The sequence below is a fragment of the Patella vulgata genome, chromosome 8 (genome assembly GCF_932274485.2).
Source record: "Patella vulgata chromosome 8, xgPatVulg1.2, whole genome shotgun sequence".
NCBI classification, from domain to species: domain Eukaryota; kingdom Metazoa; phylum Mollusca; class Gastropoda; family Patellidae; genus Patella; species Patella vulgata.
The window spans coordinates 32,256,971-32,279,029 of NC_065886.2; the positions used below are offsets into that span (position 1 = coordinate 32,256,971).

A 22,059-nucleotide genomic window follows, 5' to 3' on the forward strand; every position below is an offset into this window, starting at 1 on the left:
TTTCGAGATGGTTTACATTTTCTCATTTGCTTCTTTATATTAAGTATTGTTTGTCTTTTACTCTGTTTTTGTGGTAAATGGAACATATGCCCCAGCTATAATCAATATACCTCGATTCTATTGAATACTTAAAACTTTTCTCACTTAACTTAAAACTTTAGTTTTTAGACGACCTGGTTTTTTTATATGCATTTCACCGATATGGTTACTTGTATAGATAATTTTTAGTTCAATATGTTTACTTGCATATTCCATGTAACATATAGCTGATCTTGACTCATACTGGCATTACACAATGGTTTCTCTGGGTTATATTCCTATTGTTTTCAAATTTGAGTGAAGTCTGCATCACTACAGGTCCGGGACTGTACAGCGCAGTGGACGCTTACGGCTAGCCACCGGATCCATTCACTTAATTTGATATGTTCGATTGTGTGTGATTTCTGCGTATTGTGTCTTGTCCATAGATTTGTTTTTGTGTAAATTATGTGTGGTGCAGTCCTCCTGCACTTACCATTAGAAAGAAAAAATAAATTCTAAAACGATTGTCTGTGGCTGTGAAATAGATTGTGACACAGCAAACTGCACCAGTAAACGACACAGTTTAGAGTATATTTCCTTTACTTTTTCCTGGGTGCTAAGTCAGTTTTTTGAAAATTGTATGCTGACATCATCAAATATGACGCCATGGTGTTGATTTATGATAAATTCTGACTAGATATACGAAGTTCCAGGTGTCATGTTTCTATTTGTAAAAATTTATAAGATAAAAAAACTCAATATTAAAAGGACTTGTTTCCAGACCGTTTATAGAGTTTATTTTTAATGATGATTACAGTGACAATGACCGTGTAAACATCCTGGGGTTCCGCCATGTTCACACTGACAGTTAGACAAGTCATCATCAGTACAGGTACCTGGTGGGGCTCCAACATTGCGGTCTGAAAAACATCAAATACCAGATACAAATTAAATACTATATTTTGATATTACCATTACTAGATAAGGCTTAACATCCGCTTCCACGCCGATGGTGATATCGCAGAAAGCTTGTGTTAATTACATAAAAGGATTGAACGTATTTTAATATCACTGTAGTACACTTTGGTATCAAAGTAATATACTTTGGTTTGACCATGGCTTTATGGTAATTCATATTGGTTTGACCATGTCTTTTTTGTAATATACGTAGGTTTGACCAGGGCTTTTTAGTGATATACGTTGCTTTGACAATGGCTTTATTGTAATATACATGGGCTTGACCATGCCTTTATTGTAATAGCATATACGTTGGTTGACCATGACTTTATTGTAATATACATTGGTTTGACCATGGCTTTATTGTAATAGCATATAAGTTGGTTGACCATGGCTTTATTGTAATATATATTGGTTTGACCATGGCCTTATTGTAATATATATTGGTTTGACCATGGCCTTATTGTAATATACGTTGTATTAACTATGGTGTTATTGTCATATAGCAGATAATATAGGTTAAATACATTAATGAACGTAAAAACCCGAATGCAAGCTTTAATTATATTATCTACCGAATTGGATTACAGCTTACTAAGAGACAGAGAAGAGAGATAAGGGTGGGGTGTGGCGGGATATCCACTCTACACAAACTAGTTAATTTCAAGTCACCGGGACAAATATATGGTTGAATTACATTTCGCGTAGGGCAATCGTGACTCCCAGGCTAGTGTCATAAAGTGGTTTCCGTACTAACCTCTACATTCACATCTTCCATCATGTAGATTACAGTGATGTTCTTCGTGAGCTTGACAGTGGATCACGGCTGCACAATCATGGTTGCTGTCACAATGACGTTGAGCTTCTACCACCCATACAGCTGGAAATAAATAAAACATCTTATTATTTATTATATAATTATTCTACAAACCTTTATTCTTACTATGGTTCAATTACCAGGAGGTCTCGGGTTTGATCCCGGTATTAACCGAGATAAGTTCTCTGGGTGTCCAGCAAGATTTCTCCTTGTCAGAGCAGGTGGAAACACCGTTGTTCCTCATTTTTACATACACGTCTATATGTACACAGCTGGGCCATGTTTTTGTGTACTAATTCATCTTCATTGTCAGGTCGTAACTCTTGCACCACTGACAATGCCGGGAAATACATATGATCACCCTCGAGGAACCTGGTATCCCATGACTCCAACAGGTTATACATAGCCGTCACAGAAACAAATCCCGGGATCAAACATCCGGGAATTAAGGGATTGAGATGGTCTAATTGTCTCGTGTGTTGCGTTTGGAGCTCTAGTTGGCAGGTAGCTTCTAGCTTGCGGTCGTTGTTTCCCCTTATCAGAGTAGGTGAACGCCCGGGGGTTCCTCAAGCATACGTGCCTGCCAATGTTCCACAAGCTTAAATGCACGCCAATGTTCAAACAGGAAGAATCTCTAGGATAAAACACCCGAGAACCCCTAGTTAGTAAGAAGTAGCGCCATATTTATTTCACATTAAAGAAATAATAATTTTATAACATTTACTTACCTGCTACGACGGCTACTAAAAACAACAATTTCATTTTGATGATTTTCTTACACGTATAAATTCGTATATATCACGTCTCCGTTTCAACTGATTATTTATAGTAAAACACAGATGTTCTTTGGTCCATTTTAAGATTAAAAAAGACATTTGGGCCTAGTTTCTTGATAATTTGAAATGCAATGTTTATGGTTTAAAAGGATCGGCAAGATAACAGACTATCAACAAAGTAGGTCTAGGTTTAGACCAAAGAACATTTGTGTTTTTCTGTAAAAATCAATTGAAACGGAGACGTCCTCAACGTATAGGTCTTTAGCGGTCTTTCCTGTGCGAGGAAAATGGAGAACCCGCAGAAAACCCACAAGGTTGAGAAGGCGCCCCTAATGGAAAGGTATATACGATGACACCAGGGATCGAAACCACGACCGCAAGCCAGAGGTAACCTACCAACTTGAGCCCCAAGCGCAACATTCTAGACCATTAGACCATCTCAACCCCTGAATGCCCGGATATTTGATCCTCGGATTTGTTTCTGTGATGGTTGAGTATAGCCTGTTGGAGTCATGGTGTCTCCCGTGTACCTGAACCAACGACTGCGAGTTTTACAACATCTGGACGTCGCTTGTTTACTTTACAGTTCCCGAACTCATAGTTATGTTATCTACAGACACGTGGGCAGTCGAGTCCGATCAGAGGTTGTGATATCGCGACCTCAACGGAAACCTTAACATTGAATGAACCTTGAACTTTGCAACTCGATTATCACAGGTAGACATTTTAGCTTGAAAGTGCGAGACTTGGTATTCGCGACGATCGAGGAATCTGATAGGCTCACAAGCTGGGCTTGTACCCAGTCGAAATTAGTGCCGACATATGCAGGGTATTACGGGAAGGCCTTGATAAGATGTATGTAGTTAAAGCGAGATGAAGTCTTCTATTGAAGGGGGGCGTCTCCTCCGATATGATACCGACCCACTAACTAGGGGATATCAGGTTCCTCGAGAGTGATCATATGTATTTTCCTGCATTGTCACTGGTGCAAGAGGTACGACCTGACAATGAAGAGGAATTAGTACACAAAAATATGACCCAGCTGTGTACATAATATAATATTATTATAGACATGTACGTAAACATGAGGAACAACGGCGTTTCCACCTGCTCTGACAAGGGGAAACCTTGCTGGAAACCCAGAGAACTTATCTCGGTTAATACCGGGATCGAACCCGAGACCTCCTGGTGATTGAACCATAGTAAGAATTAAAGTTTGTAGAATAATTATATAATAAATATGATGTTTTATTTATTTCCAGCTGTATGGGTAGTAGAAGCTCAACGTCATTGTGAACACATCGAACCTGAAACCTCCTGGTAATTGAACCATAGTAAGAATTAAAGTTTGTAGAATAATTATATAATAAATATGATGTTTTATTTATTTCCAGCTGTATGGGTAGTAGAAGCTCAACGTCATTGTGAACACAGTCGTGATTGTGCAGCTGTGATCCACTGTCATGCTCACGAAGAACATCACTGTAATCTACATGATGGAAGATTTGAATATAGAGATTAGTACGGAAACCACTTTATGAAAATAGACTGGGGTCGCGATGGCCCTACGTCAAATGAAATTGAACCATATGTTGGTCCCCGTGACTTGAAATGAACTAGTTTGTGTAGAGTGAACACCCCGCCACACCCAACCCCATCTATCTTCTCTGTCTCTTAGTAAGCTGAAATCCAATTCAGTAGATAATATAATTAAATCTTGCATTCGGGTTGATTAATGTATTAAACCTATATGTATCTTCTATATTACAATAAACCCATAGTTAAAACAACGTATATTACAATAAAGCGATGGTCAAACCAATGTATATTACAATAATACCATGGTCAACCAACTTATAAGCTATTACAATAAAGCCATGCTCAAACCAATGTATATTACAATAAAGCAATTGTCAAAGCAATGTATATTACTATAAAGCCGTGGTCAAACCTATGTATATTACAAAAAAAGACATGGTCAAATTAATATGAATTACCATAAAGCCATGCTCAAACCAATGTATATTACAATAAAGCCATTGTCAAAGCAACGTATATTACTATAAAGCCGTGGTCAAACCTATGTATATTACACAAAAGACATGGTCAAATTAATATGAATTACCATAAAGCCATGCTCAAACCAATGTATATTACAATAAAGCCATTGTCAAAGCAACGTATATTACTATAAGGCCGTGGTCAAACCTATGTATATTACACAAAAAACATGGTCAAATTAATATGAATTACCATAAAGCCATGGTCAAACCAAAGTATATTACTTCGATACCAAAGTGTACTGGGGTGATATTAAAATACGTTCAATCCTTTTATGTAATTAACACAAGTTTTCTGCGATATCACCATCGGCGTGGAGGCGGACGTTAAGACTTATTTAGTAATGGTAACATCAAAATGTAGTCTTTAATTTGTATCTATATTACAATACAACCATAGTTAAAACAACGTATATTACAATAAAGCCATGGTCAACCAATGTATAGGCTATTACAATAAAGCCATGCTCAAATAAACGTATATTATTACAAAAAAGACATGGTCAAACCAATATGAATTATCATAAAGCCATGGTCAAACCAATATGTATTACTATTAAGCTTTAGTCAAACCAAAGTATATTACTTGATATTGAAGTGTATTAGGTTCAAGGCTTTTATGTAATTAACACCAGTTTTCTGTGAAATCACCAGAAATTCTGAAAGCGGATGTTAAGCCTTATCTAGCAATGGTAATATCAAAATGTAGTATTTAATTTGTATCTGGTATTTGTTATTTTGCAGACAACAAATGTCCGAGCACCCACCATGGAACCTCTACTGATGATGACTTGTCTAACTGTCAGTGTGAACATGGCGGAACCCCAGGATGTCTACACGATCATTGTCACTGTAATCATCATTAAAAATAAACTCTATAAACGGTCTGGAAACAAGTCCTTTTAATATTGAGTTTCTTACCTTATAAATTTCTACATATAGAAACATGACACCCGGAAGTTCGTATATCTAGTCAGAATTTATCATAAATCAACCCGATGACGTCATATTTTGATGATGTTGGCATACAATTTTAAAAAAAAACTGACTCAACACCCAGGAAAAAGTAAAGTGATCGAAATTGAAATGTAAAAATCACATGGGTATTAAATTAAAGCTAGTTCTGAATTGTCTCATTTCTTGTAAAGTCTCAGTAGTCTATCACATGTCCCAAGTATGGTTTATCTTATTGAAATTTGAACTGTTCTTGCTCCGGAAATACGCGTAAAACCATTACATTCGCTGCTTTAGTGAATACACTCTAAACTGTGTCGCTTACTGGTGCAGTTTGCGGTGTCACAATCTATTTTACAGCTACAGACAATTGTTTTGGGCTCTAATTACTTTTCTTTCTAAAGTCTCCATCGCCACTTTTCTGAGCTTAATGCACTGTCCCTTCCATCCACAGCTGCACATGATAGTAGACACGGAAACCATAATACTTTGCAACACGGAGAGTCGGTGGCAAGTTCTAAATCTGGACACAGGACAAGATTTGCAATACATTTTCACTGAACTTTGTCATTCGCAAGCTTTCTAGGGTTTCCATTGTTCGCCCACCATACAAACACCACAGAACCCCCCTTCCCCTGCAGCTTTAATTCCACCATTTGTGGATTTTTTCAGGGCAAATATATCAGCCTGTTTACGGAAGTTCTAATCCACTTGAATCTTTTTGAAAGCGACAATTTGCCAATTCCAAACAATCTAGATGTTGTGTCACACCCAGCTGGCTATGGCATTCACAAACGGAAGATATCGTTTGACGCCCTCACACAAGATAGATTAATCATACGATTGACATGTTCACGAGACAGGCCATATTAGCAGTTACTTTCTATCTATAACTGTTTTATAAACAATAAGGGATTATATAAATTAACATGTCATTAGAATCACATAACTTTTCCGTATTGACTAGTCACCTTTAGTTATTGTCCAGGGAGTTTAAATGAATTCAATTTGAAGGTTTTCACTTTTAAAATAATGTATCATCTTAAATATTCAAGACATACATTATAATATATAACTACTATAACCTGCATGGCTATAGTATCCTTGTCAGACCTATAAACCAGATTGGGCATCTTTGGCTTTGTAAGATGGAACAGTAGAACCAAGAGGCAAGTGTCCTCCCAACCACATGGGTGCTATCTGACAGAGCACGTTCCACTTCTGTGTAAACAATTAGCATATTGGTTTCATTCTCACTCGTCTTCAATGTTTTCACATGATCGTCTTCAAATTGTTCACTCAAAAAATCTACGAAGTTCTGCTTATTGACAGAACTTGACACCCTTTCGTTTGTGCATGCTATAGCTGGATGTGATACAGCATACAGATTGTTTAGAATTGGAAAAAGTATCCCTTTCAAAAAGATTCAAGAGGATAAGAACTCCGAACTGTGTTTGTCAGCTTGGCGAACAAACTAAACAGTAGAAAGCTTAGGGAAAATGTAATGAAAATCTTGTAATGTCCAGATTCAGAACTCGCCACCTACTCCAGGTGATGCAAAGTATCATGGTTTGTCTGAGTGCTACCAGTTTTGGAAGGGGAGCGGCTGGTAATTGAGCCCAGAAAAGATTAAACAGATAAATACTATTTTAGACATGTGATAATAATAATAATAATAATAAAAACTTTATTTAATGAGGCAACGATAGACGATAGACTTTAAAAAAAATGGGACAATTAAGGCAAGCACTGTAATTTATACTCATGTGGTTGTTTACACTTAAATTTTTATCAGTTATCTTCTTACAAGGGAGTCAGTCATTTTTTGAAAATTGTATACTAAGGTGAACAGAAGACGTGATGACGTCATAGGTTGATTTATGATAATTTCTGACAAGCTATTCTGACTTGCAGGGCTCATGCATCTATCTATAATAATTAATTAAGGCAAAAATTCTATATTAAAAGATTTATAAGACTCCAAAGTTACTTTTGATGGCCTTTTTGAATTTATGTAAATTAGGCCCTTTCCCTGTCTCGAATATCAGAGACCTTAGCTGGTATGTTATAGTGGGTGGTCCCACGATCACAATGGTACCAAGAAACCGTCTATTGCAATTTGTTCTTAGTCAACTCTTATAATTTGAGTGGACTTTTACCGACAAAAGTTGGACAGTGTGAACCTGGCCTGAAGAATATTATTATTATTATCCATGTCAGTTTGTAGATTTAAATCGTGCAATCACCTATACATTACTTTTAATTTAAATCTTCAGCAAGACAAGCTGAGGGATAATCTGCAAACGCCCTCAATAATTAAATCTAAAATGCCAAAATTGTATTTCAGTGTAGGTGGGCTGTTTAGTAATGGTGCACGATTTGATAAAATTGTCATAACATAACCGCAAACTTCTTGTTTAATAGATAGTAGATAGTAGTTGTTTTACAATAAAATGAAATTAATGGGGCTTAACTTCTTACTATGCTACACCAATCTAATGAAAAGAAATGAACTATCGCGTACCGTCCTATTGTTCTGCTCCTAAAGGGCTATATGAAACGGGCATAGCCATATCGAATTCTGTCAAGGGATCGTTTTTGTGCACGCCAATTTGTGCACTGGACCTCGGTATTTAGTACCTGTTGACATTAATAGTTTAATACATATAGACAATACAAGTTGACTCCCTAAGTAAATAATTAGTGGTCTGTGTCCAGGTGGCGCTGTAGTATGATAATAGAGTTGTAAACAATGATGGCTGACTAAATAGTCACTGAATTATATTTTAATTAATAAATAACCTGTTTGAACATTAATAATGTCTTTAATAAGACCCCAAACAACTTACATGGTGTCAGAAGTTTAAAGTGACAGCAAGTATGCAGAATCTACCACCTCCCAAGTCATTAGATTTGACAAATAGTAGAAATAAGAAGGAAGCATGGACTTCGTTCAAGAAACAATTTGAGTTGTACCTGACAGCCTCTGGAGCGAGGAATCAACCAAATGATGTTAAAAGGTCTGGATTGCTGCATCTTGTTGGTGAAGATGGAAGGAAAATAGCCTCCACATTCCAAATAAAAGAAGAGGGTGAAAATGAAACCTCAATAGAAGATTTAATCAGAATGTTTGATGATTATTTTATTGGTGCCAGAAATATTATTTATGAACGGCATATTTTAAGAAATATAAAGCAAGAGAAAAGGGATTTTGATGAATTTTTGACAGAAATCAAGGAACAAGTAAAAAGCTGTGCTTATGGTGAGATGTCTGACGAAAGTGTTCGAGATCAGATAGTAGAAGGAATAAGTAGTCCAGTCTTGCTGCAGAAATTACTAACCAATAAAAATTTAACATTAGAAGTAGCCATACAGGAATGCAGGACATTTGAAAATGTAACTAAACAGATGAATCAAATGACATCTAAAGGTCAAGAAGGCGCTACTGCAGTATGTCACCAAACCGTTGATGCCTTTAGTAAAAAAGGGAGAAAAACAAATAATCATCCAAGAAAAGATGAAAATAGAAGACATACAGAAACAAAACATAAATATGAGCCAACAAACCAGAAGAAGTTTGACAAAACTTGTCAACGATGTGGTTACAATCATAAATATAATGATTGTCCAGCATATGGTAAAACTTGTACCAAATGTCATAAATTAGGTCATTTTAGTAAAATGTGCAGGACCAAGAAAGTCGACCAATTTACTGAAGACAATTCTGATGAAGATTTATTTCTTGGTATGGTAAATGAAGAAATTATTGATGAATCAAATGATGAAGATAATTTATACATATCAATGGTGAAAGAAAATAATACCAATAGTAAAGATACCTTAGAATGGAACATAGAAGCCAAAGTTGGTGTTCAAGACAGAAAAGTTAAATTTAAATTAGACAGTGGAGCGCAAGCTGATGTGTTACCCTACCATGTCTATCGACAAATATTTAGAAAAAGATTAAATCCAACCAAAAGAAGACTAGTTACCTATAATGGTCAAAGATTAGATATAGCTGGTGAAGTTATTCTTATGGTTAAAATAAAGAATGACAAGAAATTGGTCAACTTTATAGTTATTCGAGATAAAACGGTTCCAGTTTTAGGGCTGAGATCCTGTGAAGATTTAAATTTAATAAAACGAGTAGAAAGTTTAAATAACAAAGACAATGATATATTTAATAAATATAATGACGTTTTTAATAAAACAATAAAAGGTATAAATGTGCCTGAAGTTAAAATCTATATGAAAGATGATGCTAAACCAGTCCAGTATCCTCCCAGAAGAATAGCTTATGCTATTCGTGAACAAGTCAAGGAAGAGTTGAATAGGATGGAACAGAATGGTATTATTCAGAGAATAAATGAACCAACCGAGTGGATAAATGCAATGGTGGTCGTAGAGAAGCCTAATGGTAAGCTACGTATCTGTTTAGATCCCAGAGATTTAAATCAGTACATCATATCAGACCAATATAAGATGCCAACCATTGATGAGATGACTGCTAGGCTGAATAATTCGAAGATATTCACAAAATTAGACGCTACCGAAAGTTTTTGGCAGCTAAAGCTTGATGAAGAGTCATCAAAATTAACAACATTTTCAACTCCATTTGGTAATTTTTGTTTCAAAAGACTTCCTTATGGTTTAAACATTTCTAGTCAAGTATTTCAACGTGTTATGAGTCAAACATTTCAAAATCATGAAGGCGTAGAAGCTTATGTAGATGACATAATGATACATGCTGAAAATCAGAAAATTCATGATGAAAGACTTAAAGCTACACTAGACAAATGTCGTGAAATGAACTTAAAACTGAATAAAAATAAATGTGAACTGAATACAACTGAGGTAAAATATCTTGGTGTAATTATCACTGGAGATGGTCAGAAAATTGATCCGGATAGAATTTCATCCATTGTAAATATGAAAAGCCCATCTTCTAAGGAAGAACTACATAGATTTCTAGGGATGTTGACCTACTTAGCTAATTTCCTACCCAATCTTTCTCAAGAAACTGCAATATTGAGAGACTTAATTAAAGAGAAAAATGTGTTTGTATGGACAGCAAACCATGAACTAAAATTTCAACAGCTAAAGAGAATGTTGACAGAAGCACCAATTTTAAAATTCTTCGATACAAAAGAAGATATTACTATAACTTGTGACAGCTCACAATATGGTTTAGGTGGTGCACTATTACAAAATAACAGACCAGTCGCGTTTATATCAAGGACATTGACTGATGCTGAGAAAAATTACTCTCAGATTGAAAAAGAACTGTTATCAATTGTATTTACTACAGAACGATTTCATCAATATGTTTATGGTGTGAATAAATTTAAAGTTGTTAATGATCATAAACCATTAAAATTTTTATTTACAAAATCATTGACATCCGCACCTCCGAGAATAGCAAGATTGATGATACGTTTACAAAAGTATAATTTTGAGTACGAATGGATACCAGGAAAAGACTTAAAAGTAGCTGATACATTAAGCAGAGCACCACAACCCCCAAAACCTGAAGATTTAAAGTTTCATCAGGAATTAGATTATTATGTGCATGTGGTACATGCATTATTACCATTTAGTAACACAATGTTAGATAACTTTCAAAAATCGTGTGAAGCTGATAATGAACAATTAGAATTACGTAGAATCATTCAAAATGGATGGCCAGATAATCGTCATGATTTAAATGACACTGTAAAACCGTATTGGAACTTCCGCGATGAACTTTCAAATTTTAAAGGTTTAATTTACAAAAATAATAGATTGTTAATTCCTAAAGAGTGGAAAAGCGACATGCTGAGACGATTACACGAAGGACATTTAGGTTTTGAAAAATGTGTTACTCGAGCAAGATCCTGTATGTTTTGGATCGGCATGTCAAATGACATTGAAAATTACGTAACAAAATGTGAAATATGTCAAACATATAAAAATCAACAAACAAATCAAACACTTCAACCACATGAAAGACCAAATATTCCATGGTTAAAAGTTGGAGCAGACTGTTTTCATTTTAATAATTTAGACTATTTACTGTTAGTTGATTATTATTCAAATTACTTTGAGATAGCTCAGTTGAAAAATTTGTCAGCTGAAGAAACCATATTAAAAATGAAATCCATCTTCGCAAGACATGGAATTCCAGAAACCCTTGTGTCTGACAATGGGACAAATTTTTCAAATGAAAAATTTAGAAAATTTTCAACTGAATGGGGAATAAATCACAAAACATCGAGTCCTCATTATCCAAGAAGTAACGGGTTAGCTGAAAAATATGTTGGAATTGTTAAAAAGTTACTCATCAAAGCTAAAGCTGATAAACAAGATCCTTATTTAGCTATATTAAACTACAGAGACAGCCCAGTTCTTGGATCGAAAACTCCATCACAGTTATTATTTGGAAGACGATTACGAACTAATTTACCAATATCCAAATCATATCTAAGACCTACAAGACAGATAGGTGTTCAAAAGGAAAGAGAAAAGAAGATAGAAGGTCAAAAGAAACAATTTGACAAAACATCAATTGACTTGAAACCACTTCAACCAGGTCAATCAATCAGCATTTGGAATTTTGATAGAAAGAAATGGACTCCTGGTAAAATTCTATATCAACACAACAGTCCAAGATCTTATATGGTACGAAGTGATGATGGTTCAGTAATAAGGAGAAATAGACAACATTTAAAACCTTTCTACACAGAACAATATCTTAATCATGATCCAGTTGACAACACAATTCAAAATGGTGGACAAAATGGTGACAATAACTTTCCAGGAAATTTTGAACTAGAGCACAATCAACCAAATGGACCAAATGAACAACAAGAAGAAATTCAACCTGATATAAATGAACCAAATCTATTGAGAACTGCTAGTGGAAGAGTAAGCAGGAAACCATCATGGATGAGAGACTATGATAACTAAATATATTTTGTTCTGTGAATTTAAAACAATTGGATATTGCATGTTTAGTTTGTTACTGTAATTGAGTGAAGTTTAATTTGTGTTTAAAATTTTATTTTATATAAAAAGGGAGATGTTGACATTAATAGTTTAATACATATAGACAATACAAGTTGACTCCCTAAGTAAATAATTAGTGGTCTGTGTCCAGGTGGCGCTGTAGTATGATAATAGAGTTGTAAACAATGATGGCTGACTAAATAGTCACTGAATTATATTTTAATTAATAAATAACCTGTTTGAACATTAATAATGTCTTTAATAAGACCCCAAACAACTTACAGTACCATCCGAACGACTATATTGCACCACTGACAAGGCGGAACCATTCCGAAAGATCCAGATGAAATGTCTAAGCCATCGTAGGGATCGAACACGGCACGGAACCTCCAGTTTAAGAGACCCAACATCTTACTCACTTAGCCAGCGTGGCTACTCGCCCTAATGAAAACGTGCATCATAATAGACGTTAGTGATTTAAAAATGAAATGGGGTTTAACTTCTTACGTTTAAGCAACCGGGATAATAAAGACGAGTGTATGTGCTATGAGGGGAATTTTGTCAGGGCAGCGGCGCTATAACTGACAGGAGCTCTTTAGGGTGTGTTTCAAGGTCTACATGGATCTTCGATTGTTTTGGTGTTTTCCCATCCACATGACGAGACGAGTTTCCTTAATACGCCGAGATCTCTCACCGCTGACAAGAAGACATCAACTAGTTATGATACACATTTCATAACTTGGAAGTGTATCGGCAAATCGTTGTCATATTCAGGCGATAATTCCTGATATCCAAGTTAACTTTTAAGTTATTCTTATTTTCCTTTCTATCTTTTTATTTTATCTGAAAGTTGACAGCAATTAGCTCCGGGACTTTATACAGATTTTCCCCACTTAAAAGACCCAAGCGAGGGGTCACCTTTTTGTTTGCTACGTCGAATTACGACAACTGCATCGGTAATTAAACGTGTTCTGCTCAAACATCAGTCGTATATATAAAGCGAGGAGCTTTATTATTCCAACATTTAAAAAAAACTGCACCTTCACAACATCTTTCTTATCCTGTCATTCGCTTCCTTTCTATAAAGTCACAACGATTTATTTGATTGTGATATTGGGTGCAACAAGGTTCTCATTTAATTCCACTCTTATCGATTATTGACTCATAAAAACCAAATGATAGAATTTCATGTGGATTTCCTGGTCATTTGTGGCTTAAAGTAGATCATAAATCAAGGGCGTGTAACTCTATTTTATATCATCTAATGGAAAATTTAACAGTTAGTGTTATTGCACGAGCTATCAAAACGACATGCGTTATCATCTTTATCGGATGTTTATTGTAACTTTGTAAATAGTGGTTAAAATGTTTACTTCCGGTGGCCAAATGGTTTAACGCCTGCGTTTTGGATCAAGATGTCCGTCATAGATTGAGGTGGTTTCGATTCCGCGCTTGTACGTGGCAAGGAATATGTCTATCCTCGTGGGTCCTTCGGTTTCCTCCAACTTTTAAGGACTCCTACGCGTAAGTGAATTATTGAAATAAAATTGAACCATGTTCGTCCCGAAGTTATACTGCACTTACTATACCACTATGTGTTGAGTGGACGTTAAACACACACTCTCTCCGGCATAAAGGTTCTTCGTGATTTTCCAATCCGATGTCTTCTTGTCAGCGGTGAGAGATCTCGGCGTATTAAGGAAACTCGTCTCGTCATGTGGATGGGAAAACACCAAAACAATCGAAGATCCATGTAGACCTTGAAACACACCCTAAAGAGCTCCTGTCAGTTATAGCGCCGCTGCCCTGACAAAATTTCCCTCATAGCACATACACTCGTCTTTATTATCCCGGTTGCTTAAACGTAAGAAGTTAAACCCCATTTCATTTTTAAATCACTAACGTCTATTATGATGCACGTTTTCATTAGGGCGAGTAGCCACGCTGGCTAAGTGAGTAAGATGTTGGGTCTCTTAAACTGGAGGTTCCGTGCCGTGTTCGATCCCTACGATGGCTTAGACATTTCATCTGGATCTTTCGGAATGGTTCCGCCTTGTTAGTGGTGCAATATAGTCGTTCGGATGGTACTAAATACCGAGGTCCAGTGCACAAATTGGCGTGCACAAAAACGATCCCTTGACAGAATTCGATATGGCTATGCCCGTTTCATATAGCCCTTTAGGAGCAGAACAATAGGACGGTACGCGATAGTTCATTTCTTTTCATTAGATTGGTGTAGCATAGTAAGAAGTTAAGCCCCATTAATTTCATTTTATTGTAAAACAACTACTATCTACTATCTATTAAACAAGAAGTTTGCGGTTATGTTATGACAATTTTATCAAATCGTGCACCATTACTAAACAGCCCACCTACACTGAAATACAGTTTTGGCATTTTAGATTTAATTATTGAGGGCGTTTGTAGATTATCCCTCAGCTTGTCTTGCTGAAGATTTAAATTAAAAGTAATGTATAGGTGATTGCACGATTTAAATCTAGAAACTGACATGGATAATAATAATAATAATATTCTTCAGGCCGGGTTCACACTGTCCAACTTTTGTCGGTAAAAGTCCACTCAAATTATAAGAGTTGACTAAGAACAAATTGCAATAGACGGTTTCTTGGTACCATTGTGATCGTGGGACCACCGGCACCCACTATAACATACCAGCTAAGGTCTCTGATATTCGAGACAGGGAAAGGGCCTAATTTACATAAATTCAAAAAGGCCATCAAAAGTAACTTTGGAGTCTTATAAATCTTTTAATATAGAATTTTTGCCTTAATTAATTATTATAGATAGATGCATGAGCCCTGCAAGTCAGAATAGCTTGTCAGAAATTATCATAAATCAACCTATGACGTCATCACGTCTTCTGTTCACCTTAGTATACAATTTTCAAAAAATGACTGACTCCCTTGTAAGAAGATAACTGATAAAAATTTAAATGTAAACAATCACATGAGTATAAATTACAGTGCTTACCTTAATTGTCCCATTTTTTTTTTAAAGTCTATCGTCTATCACATGTCTAAAATAGTATTTATCTGTTTAATCTTTTCTGGGCTCAATTACCAGCCGCTCCCCTTCCAAAACTGGTAGCACTCAGACAAACCATGATACTTTGCAACACCTGGAGTAGGTGGCGAGTTCTGAATCTGGACATTACAAGATTTTCATTACATTTTCCCTAAGCTTTCTACTGTTTAGTTTGTTCGCCAAGCTGACAAACACAGTTCGGAGTTTTTATCCTCTTGAATCTTTTTGAAAGGGATACTTTTTCCAATACTAAACAATCTGTATGCTGTATCACATCCAGCTATAGCATGCACAAACGAAAGGGTGTCATGTTCTGTCAATAAGCAGAACTTCGTAGATTTTTTGAGTGAACAATTTGAAGACGATCATGTGAAAACATTGAAGACGAGTGAGAATGAAACCAATATGCTAATTGTTTACACAGGAGTGGAACGTGCTCTGTCAGATAGCACCCATGTGGTTGGGAGGACACTTGCCTCTTGGTTCTACTGTTCCATCTTACAAAGCCAAAGATGCCCAATCTGGTTTATAGGTCTGACAAGGATACTATAGCCATGCAGGTTATAGTAGTTATATATTATAATGTATGTCTTGAATATTTAAGATGATACATTATTTTTAAAAGTGAAAACCTTCAAATTGAATTCATTTAAACTCCCTGGACAATAACTAAAGGTGACTAGTTAATACGGAAAAGTTATGTGATTCTAATGACATGTTAATTTATTATAATCCCTTATTGTTTATAAAACAGTTATAGATAGAAAGTAACTGCTAATATGGCCTGTCTCGTGAACATGTCAATCGTATGATTAATCTATCTTGTGTGAGGGCGTCAAACGATATCTTCCGTTTGTGAATGCCATAGCCAGCTGGGTGTGACACAACATCTAGATTGTTTGGAATTGGCAAATTGTCGCTTTCAAAAAGATTCAAGTGGATTAGAACTTCCGTAAACAGGCTGATATATTTGCCCTGAAAAAATCCACAAATGGTGGAATTAAAGCTGCAGGGGAAGGGGGTTCTGTGGTGTTTGTATGGTGGGCGAACAATGGAAACACTAGAAAGCTTGCGAATGACAAAGTTTAGTGAAAATGTATTGCAAATCTTGTCCTGTGTCCAGATTTAGAACTTGCCGCCGACACTAGGTGTTGCAAAGTATTATGGGTTATGTGTCTACTATCATGTGCAGCTGTGGATAGGAGGGACAGTACATTAATCTCAGAAAAGTGGCGATGGAGACTTTAGAAAGAAAAGTAATTAGAGCCCAAAACAATTGTCTGTAGCTGTAAAATAGATTGTGACACCGCAAACTGCACCAGTAAGCGACACAGTTTAGAGTGTATTCACTAAAGCAGCGAATGTAAAGGTTTCACGTGTTTTTCAGGAGCAAGACCAGTTCGAATTTCAATAAGATAAACCATACTTGGGACATGTGATAGACTACTAAGATTTTACAAGAAATGAGACAATTCAGAACTAGCTTTAATTTAATACCCATGTGATTTTTACATTTCAATTTTCCTGGGTGTTGAGTCAGTTTTTTTTTGACAATTGTATGCCAACATCATCAAAATATGACGTCATGGGGTTGATTTATGATAAATTCTGACTAGATATACAAACTTCCGGGTGTAATGTTTCTATATGTAGAAATTTATAAGGTAAGAAACTCAATATTAAAAGGACTTGTTTCCAGACCGTTTATAGAGTTTATTTTTAATGATGATTACAGTGACAGTGACCGTGTAGACATCCTGGGGTTCCGCCATGTTCACACTGACAGTTAGACAATTCATCATCAGTAGAGGCTCCATGGTGGGTGCTCCGACTTTTGTGGTCTGAAAAATAACAAATACCAGATACAAATTAAATACTACATTTTGATATTACCATTACTAGGTAAGGCTTAACATCCGCTTTCAGAATTTCTGGTGATTTCACAGAAAACTAGTGTTAATTACATAAAAGCCTTGGACCTAATACACTTTAATATCAAAGTAATATACTTTGGTTTGACTAAAGCTTAATAGTAATGCATATTGGTTTTACCATGGCTTTATGGTAATTCATATTGGTTTGACCATGTCTTTTTTGTAATAATATACGTTTGTTTGAGCATGGCTTTATTGTAATAGCCTATACATTGGTTGACCATGGCTTTATTGTAATATACGTTGTTTTAACTATGGTTGTATTGTAATATAGATACAAATTAAAGACTACATTTTGATGTTACCATTACTAGATAAGTCTTAACGTCCGCCTCCACGCCGGTGGTGATATCGCAGAAAACTTGTGTTAATTACATAAAAGGATTGAACGTATCTTAATATCACCCCAGTACACTTTGGTATTGAAGTAATATACTTTGGTTTGACCATGGCTTTATGGTAATTCATATTAATTTGACCATGTCTTTTTTGTAATATACATTGGTTTGGCCACGGCTTTATAGTAATATACGTTGCTTTGACAATGGCTTTATTGTAATATACATTGGTTTGAGCATGGCTTTATTGTAATAGCTTATAAGTTGGTTGACCATGGTATTATTGTAATATAGATTGGTTTGACCATGGCTTTATTGTAAGATACGTTGTTTTAACTATGAGTTTATTGTAATATAGAAGATAAATATAGGTTTAATACATTAATCAACCCGAAATGCAAGATTTAATTATATTATCTACCGAATTGGATTACAGCTTACTAAGAGACAGATAATATAGATGGGGTTGGGTGTGGCGGGGTGTTCACTCTATACAAACTAGTTCATTTCAAGTCACCGGGACCAACATATGGTTCAATTTCATTTCACGTAGGGCCATCGCGACCCCCAGTCTATTGTCATAAAGTGGTTTCCGTACTAACCTTTACATTCACATCTTCCATCATGTAGATTACAGTGATGTTCTTCGTGAGCTTGACAGTGGATCACAGCTGCAAAATCATGGTTGCTGTCACAGACGCGTTGAGCTTCTACCACACATACAGCTGGAAATAAATAAAACATCATATTTATTATATGTATTATTCTAAAACCCTTTATTCTTACGATGCTTCACTTCCCAGGAGGTTTCAGGTTCGATGTCTTTACTCAATATGAGGTCTTGGGTTCGATCCCGGTATTAACCGAGATACGCTCTCTGGGTGTCCAGCAAGGTTTCCCATTTTTACGTGCACGTCTATATGTACACAGCTGGGCCATGTTTTTGTTCACTAATTCATCTTCATTGTCAGGTCGTACCTCTTGCACCACTGACAATGCCGGGAAATACATATGATCACTCTCGAGGAACCTGATATCCCCTAATTAGTGAGTCGGCATCATATTGAATGGTCTAGTGTGTTGCGCTTGGAGCTCTAGTTGGCAGGTAGCTTCTGGCTTGCGGTCGTGGTTTCGATCCCTGGGGTGATCGTATATACCTTCACATTAGGGGCGCCTTCTCAACCTCGTGGGTTTTCTCCGGGTACTCGCACAGGAAAGACCGCTAAAGACCCATACGTTGAGGACATCTCCGTTTCAATTGATCCATTTTAAGATTAAACCTAGGTCTACTTTCTTGATAGTCTGTTATCGTGCCGATCCTTTTAAACCAAGGCCGAAATCTATACATTGCATTTCAAATTATCAAGAAACTAGGTCCAGATGTCTTTTTAAATTTTAAAGTGGACCAAAGAACATTTGTGTTTTACTATAAATAATCAGTTGAAACGGAGACGTGATATATACGAATTTGTACGTGTAAGAAAATCATCAAAATGAAATTGTTGTTTTTAGTAGCCGTCGTAGCAGGTAAGTAAATGTTATAAAATTATTATTTCTTTAATGTTAAAAAAAATATGGCGCTGCTTCTTACTAACTAGGGGTTCTAGGGTGTTTGATCCTAAAGATTCTTCCTGTTTAAACATTGGTGTGTATTGGCATGCACGTAAGCTTGAGGAACACCGGCGCGTCCACCTACTCTGACAAGGGGAAACAACGACCGCAAGCCAGAAACTACCTGCCAACTAGAGCTCCAAGCGCAACACACTAGACAATTAGACCATCTCAATCCCTTAATTCCCGGATGTTTGATCCTCGGATTTGTTTCTGTGACGGCTATGTATAACCTGTTGGAGTCATGGGTGATCAGGTTCCTCGAGAGTGATCATATGTATTTCCCGGCATTGTCAGTGGTGCAAGAGTTACGACCTGACAATGAAGATGCATAAGTACACAAAAACATGGCCCAGCTGTGTACATATAGACGTGTATGTAAAAATGAGGAACAACGGCGTCTCCACCTGCTCTGATAAGGGGAAAACTTGCTGGACACCCAGAGAAATTATCTCGGTTAATACCGGGATCGAACCTGAAACCTACTGGTAATTGAACCATCGTAAGAATAAAGGTTTGTATAATAATTATATAATAAATATGATGTTTTATTTATTTCCAGCTGTATGGGTGGTAGAAGCTCAGCATCATTGTGACAGCAACCATGATTGTGCAGCCGTGATCCACTGTCAAGCTCACGAAGAACATCACTGTAATCTGCATGATGGAAAATGTGAATGTAGAGGTTAGTACGGAAACCACTTTATGACACTAGCCTGGGAGTCACGATTGCCCTACGCGAAATGTAATTCAACCATATATTTGTCCCGGTGACTTGAAATTAACTAGTTTATGTAGAGTGGACATCCCGCCACACCCCACCCTTATCTCTCTTCTCTGTCTCTTAGTAAGCTGTAATCCAATGCGGTAGATAATATAATTAAAGCTTGCATTCGGGTTTCTACGTTCATTGATGTATTTAACCTATATTTATCTGCTATATGACAATAACACCATAGTTAATACAACGTATATTACAATAAGGCCATGGTCAAACCAATATATATTACAATAAGGCCATGGTCAAACCAATATATATATATATTACAATAAAGCCATGGTCAACCAACTCATATGCTATTACAATAAAGCCATGGTCAAACCAATGTATATTACAATAAAGTCATGGTCAACCAACGTATATACTATTACAATAAAGGCATGGTCAAACCCATGTATATTACAATAAAGCCATTGTCAAAGCAACGTATATCACTAAAAAGCCGTGGTCAAACCTACGTATATTACAAAAAAGACATGGTCAAACCAATATGAATTACCATAAAGCCATGGTCAAACCAAAGTATATCACTTTGAAACCAAAGTGTACTACAGTGATATTAAAATACGTTCAATCCTTTTATGTAATTAACACAAGCTTTCTGCGATATCACCATCGGCGTGGAAGCGGATGTTAAGCCTTATCTAGTAATGGTAATATCAAAATATAGTATTTAATTTGTATCTGGTATTTGATGTTTTTCAGACCGCAATGTTGGAGCCCCACCAGGTACCTGTACTGATGATGACTTGTCTAACTGTCAGTGTGAACATGGCGGAACCCCAGGATGTCTACACGGTCATTGTCACTGTAATCATCATTAAAAATAAACTCTATAAACGGTCTGGAAACAAGTCCTTTTAATATTGAGTTTTTTTACCTTATAAATTTCTACAAATAGAAACATGACACCTGGAACTTCGTATATCTAGTCAGAATGTATCATAAAACAACACCATGACGTCATATTTTGATGATGTCAGCATACAATTTTCAAAAAACTGACTCAGCACCCAGGAAAAAGTAAAGGGAATATACTCTAAACTGTGTCGTTTACTGGTGCAGTTTGCTGTGTCACAATCTATTTCACAGCCACAGACAATCGTTTTAGGCTCTAATTTTTCTTTCTAATGGTAAGTGCAGGAGGACTACACCACACATAATTTACACAAAAACAAATCTATGGACAAGACACAATACGCAGAAATCACAAACAAACGAACATATCAAATTAAGTGAATGGATCCGGTGGCTAGCCGTAAGCGTCCACTGCGCTGTACAGTCCCGGACCTGTAGTGATGCAGACTTCACTCAAATTTGAAAACAATAGGAATATAACCCAGAGAAACCATTGTGTAATGCCAGCATGAGTCAAGATCTGCTATATGTTACATGGAATATGCAAGTAAACATATTGAACTAAAAATTATCTATACAAGTAACCATATCGGTGAAATGCATATAAAAAAACAGGTAGTCTAAAAACTAAAAGTTTTAAGTTAAGTGAGAAAAGTTTTAAGTGTTCAATAGAATCGAGGTATATTGATTATAGCTGGGGCATATGTTCCATTTACCACAAAACAGAGTAAAAGACAAACAATACTGAATATAAAGAAGCAAATGAGAAAATGTAAACCATCTCGAAAGACAGCCGTCTGCTGACTGAATGGCGTGACGTAAAGGCGGTAGTTTGCTAATGACGTCAAAGTTTATAGAAATGTAATAAAAAACAAAATAAAAAGGGCGATACTCCAGATAAGATAACCCCAAATTTTTAATAT

At 36.1% G+C, this 22,059-nt stretch overlaps 2 long non-coding RNA genes across 2 annotated transcripts; one reads left to right on the forward strand and one right to left on the reverse strand.

Moving 5' to 3' along the window:
• Positions 1-782: 782 nt before the first annotated feature.
• LOC126830128 (uncharacterized) lies at positions 783-2,581 on the reverse strand. The gene is made up of 3 exons (XR_007683736.2): positions 2,524-2,581; positions 1,736-1,858; positions 783-941 (listed from the first exon to the last, which is right to left on the reverse strand). It is a non-coding gene; the product is annotated as an uncharacterized LOC126830128 (long non-coding RNA).
• A 16,767-nt stretch (positions 2,582-19,348) lies between these two features.
• Positions 19,349-21,148, forward strand: LOC130014128 (uncharacterized). Its single transcript, XR_008789120.1, has 3 exons — positions 19,349-19,413; positions 20,060-20,182; positions 20,984-21,148. It is a non-coding gene; the product is annotated as an uncharacterized LOC130014128 (long non-coding RNA).
• The last annotated feature ends 911 nt before the right edge of the window (positions 21,149-22,059 follow it).